The sequence below is a fragment of the Actinia tenebrosa genome, unplaced genomic scaffold, assembly GCF_029948245.1.
Source record: "Actinia tenebrosa isolate PJP-AT-01 unplaced genomic scaffold, QUT_ActTen_1.0 utg1471__unscaffolded, whole genome shotgun sequence".
Lineage (NCBI taxonomy): Eukaryota > Metazoa > Cnidaria > Anthozoa > Actiniaria > Actiniidae > Actinia > Actinia tenebrosa.
The window spans coordinates 218,974-224,292 of NW_028292589.1; the positions used below are offsets into that span (position 1 = coordinate 218,974).

At 34.2% G+C, this 5,319-nt stretch overlaps 1 pseudogene; it reads right to left on the minus strand.

The window, feature by feature from the left end:
- Positions 1-1,654: 1,654 nt before the first annotated feature.
- Positions 1,655-3,222, minus strand: LOC148904409 (uncharacterized; annotated as a pseudogene).
- Between the last annotated feature and the right edge of the window lie 2,097 nt (positions 3,223-5,319).

Here is a 5,319-nt window from a genome sequence, read left to right on the forward strand (position 1 = left end):
TATGAATCTAGGGTCATTATTAGCAAAACCTTGGTATGTTTTATTTTTTGAATATGTGGGGCAAACTAGGATAATATACTCGAATCTGTCTTTATAACCCCCTCTAAGAGTATCGACTAAGAATCGTGTCTTTCCACAGTTAGTAGGACCAACTATTATACAGTTATAGGGAATTTGATGTATTAACTCTTCCATATATATATTATAACGCTAATTTTTTAATACACTATCGATTTCAAATCAGAATTTTCCACTTCGAAGACAGCATCACCCACGATGTAAACATAGCATGTAACATTACCAGATCCACCAGTCGTACGATGAATGGTTAGTAGAATGCCGTCTTTCGTGCTAATCAGATGAAACCCCGCACCGTGTAAAATATTGTCATAAAATGTTCTTAGATCGATCCATACAGCATATTTGTCGGTATAAAATTGTTTTTGTGTGACATTATCGCTTAAACCATATCGTTTGACGATGCTGTCCCATATGTCTATAGGAAGCATACCTTTGCTAAACAGCTTATTAGGCATCCCATCGATGTTTATATCGATTTTCGTAATGTTTGGGTTTACGAATTTCTCACTATCCCTCGCACCTGCTGCATATGGTTCTACGAACAGCATTAAAATACCTGTGAGGCTACGTCTCGGTATGTTTACTTTTTCATTGATGATGCTATCAGTTGCTTTAGCTATGGTGAAAGATTTTAGGAGGACTACGTGTTCATAGTAAAACCCTTTTCCAAGTTGATAACTACTAGCTGCATCCTGAGATAGATACTCGCTTTGAACAGTCTCATACTCTAGTTTTAGTCCGCTAAGGGTATATTCATAATTTGCTGTATTATCACTCGTAACCCCGATAGCTTTGCTTTGTGCTAAGGTAATCTCGAATACGAGATCGTTGTTCAAAGCTCTCATGTTTAGTACACCATGTTTATTCAAGATTTCATGCGATATTGGGATTTTATACTCGTTACCGTGTATAGCTCCTAGAGCAACTTCTCCAGCATCGGTAGTAACCTTGTTACCTACATCCGTTCTTAGTCTACGCATATTGAGGGATGATACACCTTCACGAAGCATGTTATCACGCTCTCTAACTTGTTTAAACAGATCTTCATATGTATAATATAAATCATACCTATTATGGTCGGTTATGACATCACTTCCATAGGTTACCCTCATCCTTCCTATGAGATTCCTACCTAGGTTGTTAACGACTGTGTTGTTGACATGCCCCATCTGAAGTGATAAGTTTCCCACTAGGGTAATGCTATTCGGGACATATACATACCCATTTGATAACTTTGGGATGTTTACTTGCAATGTTTCCTCTGGTGATGCTTTACTAGGGTTAAATGGTACTCTATGTAGGGTTCTTTCAGCTTTCAATGCGAAAGGTTTCCTCGATTCTTGATTGACGTCAAGCACTTGCGATATCGATTGACTCATTATATAATATTATAAAAGATTATTGTTTTATATAATTTATATGATTAGCAAGAAATTAACAAACCATTATTACAACCCACAGGGTTATTGGAAGGGTTATGAAGCTATTGATAAACTAGCTGACGCCACTAATATTGAAAAACAATCTGTAAAAAAATGGTTGGAAAAACAAGCTTTGTGGCAGATATATTTACCTAAACCACATTATATCCCCAGATATCACTGGAATGACGAAATAGTTAATCAGATACATCAAGCAGACTTATTATTTCTACCACATGATATAGTAAAACGGAAGACGCATAAATATGCTCTAGTGGTCGTTGACATTGCAAGTAGATATATAGATGCTGAGCCCTTGACGTCTAAGTACTCGACAGAGGTATCGAGAGGGTTTGAAAAGATATATTCCAGACGTTTGAAATGGCCTGAAACAATTATCGTAGATCCTGGTACTGAATTCATGGGTGAAGTTACGAGAATAATGAAAAATAAATCTGTTAAAGTACAAAGATCAGAAGCTAATAACCATAGATCCCAAGCATTAGTCGAGCGCGCTAATAGAACCATTGCAGAGAAACTATTTAGCCATCAGTATGCAAAAGAAATGTTAATGGATGAAAAGGAAAGATCTCGCGAATGGGTTGAAAGACTACCAGCTGTCATACGTGGTATAAACAGTGGTGTAAAGAGAATAACTGGAAAAGCCCCTATCGAAGGAATAAAAATGAAAGAAACATATGAAAAACATGTTGAATATGAAAGACCTGTTGGATTGAAAGAAGTTAGACTTCCATCTGGTGTGAAAGTTAGATATTTATACACTCCTGGTGAGTTGGAAGGTGGTAATAAGAGAGCTACAGATCCTATATGGTCATTAGGAATATACGATATATCGAGAACTGTTGTGTCAGCTAATCAACCTGTCTTATATTACCTCTCTGATGGTGCACCGAAAAGAAATTTCGTCAGAGAAGAATTACAAGTCGTTCCTGAAGATACTCAATTACCACCTGATAGTGTCTTAAAATAATTTGCTTGACTTACTCGGTCTATCTACTTTTCGTGAAGCTATCCTATCATAATGATCAATTACACCCTCATAACGTTTTATGAGTTCACCTTTTTCATGATCATATAGTCATTCATCAATATTTCTATAGCCTATAGCTTTAGTATTGATGCGATCTAATTCTATCTCTCTTTTATCATCATCTCTTGATAATGCTACTTTATTAACCGTTTCCGTATATATTCGATGCCCATGACTCCTGATTACATTCATCTTTCTCATAATTTGTCGCCCTTCAAATAAGCATTCCTTATAATCATCAAATGATATCTCCCTTTTAACGACTGACCTTTTAACACCCTTACAACGTTTTGCTTCTTCGATATCTGTTTTATAAGCGTATAACTTAGCTCTAAGACCTACAAATTCATTAATCTCTTTACCTGCTGTCTCATCTTTCATCATACCAATAACCTTCTTATTAACCCTTTGTTTTACTCCTTGGTGATCTTCTGGATAATTACTTGTATCAAACTTTGTCTCAATATCTTTCTCAATATCTTTATAAAAATCATCTGTTTCAATCTCATACATAAGACTGTCAGTATCTGTGAATAGTAGATTTGCTTTATCACCATATTTTGGTTTTACATAATCATAATGAAAGTCATACATCAAATTCTTCGAAAGATCAAGTATTGACATACCTACATATATGGGTTTGTCGAATACTAACTCTGTTTTACCCATATGAACAGCAGCTAAATTTTCTGAGAATATCGTTCTTTTCTTATAATTAGGCATATTAATCAATTTTGCTGCCTGCTTTTCATTTGTTGTCAGTCTAATGTCTTGTCTGTTACGTATGTTCTCCATTGTCTTCCCAAAAACGCTATTGTTCATCAGTTTGAAAAAGTCTTTTTCGAAATCATTTTTAGCCTTTGTACGGAGTTCTGTGTTAAGACTAATATATTGTTTCAACCACTCAGACTCATGAAATGTAACACCTCTATGGATATTCGTTATTTTCAATCCAAGACTTTCATACAATTTCAACGTCTCATGATTTATGACGTATTTTGTCTTATCAGCTAGGTTAGGAATAAGTTTTTCTACTCTATTAATCATTAGTCTCTCAGGTGCTAATGGATACTCATTATGAAGATTATGTAATTCAACTGGATAACCTAAATCTACTTCTAGGATGCATGGGTGTTTTCTCCAATTCTTGAGCTCTAGTTTATTCATCCATTTGAACCCGTTGGATGGTAACTTCTGTGACATAGCCCATCCGTATAAATTATTAGCATCTAGGTATTTGATGAATTTCGACTTTTCCTTATTATTGAATGATTTCATGTATTTGTTATTAGCTTGTGCATAACGTTTACTAATCATTGAGATCCCTCCTCTTATTCCAGATTCTATCATTAATAGCATTTCACTATCTGACAACAACTCAAGATTAATTTTTGTCTTTTTCAGCATAGCATCCCAAGATAGTCCCGGAGCTGTGTAATACCAACATGGGTCTAACTTATAATTCTCCATACACACATCTCTGAACGTCTCAAACACATCAGCTAATAGGATGACATCACTCTTAAGATATAAATCATGATACTCTTTCATAGATTTTATTTTGAATGTTTTCCATATTTCTTGTGCATGTTCGTAATCAGTGATGGTAGTTGGTGTATTATTCAACTTGTTAAAAAACGCTTCTATCGGGGGTAGAGATGTTTCATTTAATTTATCTAATGTACTAACATAGTCATATGGATAAACACCTTTTCTAAGTAATAGATTAAGCTTTTTACCCTCATAGAAAAAATTCATATTCTTACACTGTTTCTTCTCTAGATTGCTAACTAATGAATCTAGACTCGAGGCCATAAATTTTAAACTGTCAATGAATCTAATCTCACGTTTAATGTTAACAACCTTACCACTCTTGTCTTCAAATGTATCTACTATTATCTCCTTTTTGAAACTAATATACTTTTCTTCGTTGTTGGGAATACAATCTATTTTCCCTTCTGTAGAACCTAGATTTTTGATAAATAAATGCGCATCATAACCTGCTAAATTATGGAATATCACCGGTATATGCTTCGGTATCTTGTAATTCAAATTACACTCGTTATGCGCTGCGCCTCGATACTTACCTGTAAGATGGTCATGATCTAATACCTTATCACCATTCAACTCCTCATCACAAATATGACATCGTGTAGCTTTATTATAATTCATATTATCCTTGTCCGTCATATTAACCTTCTTATTGTAATGATATCTTTTATAAACATTTTTAATAGTATTTTCTATCGATTCTACAAATTTTTGGCTAATATCCTCATCCTCTGACTTAGCAGTATATTTATACAATTTCGGCCTATATATACTATCATCATAACATTTTACCATATAACAATAACCAGATGGTTTATGCTTTTGGTACTGTTGAGTATATGATCTTTCATCATTTTGTTGGCATGTATCGATACTCTCTGTGAAGCATTCAAAATCTGCATAGATGACAAAGGGGACTCGCATAGAGTGTTTATAATTATTAAACGAGATCGTTGATCCCTTTTTTGGTAATGTAATTTTAACCACCTCGTGGTTCTTACAATACTCATAGTGTATGTCTAAAGCCTTTTTAGTTTTAAACGAGTTGAGACACCTTTCACAATAATACCTACAATGACCATTTTTAGTTATTTGAGATGATATTAACCTACTCATATTTTTTATCTAGCAATAGTGATTAGTCTCTTCATTTGATATTAATAGTAGATTTATCGTTTTCTTACTATCTTCATTTTCAACCTCACTTATCCTAAT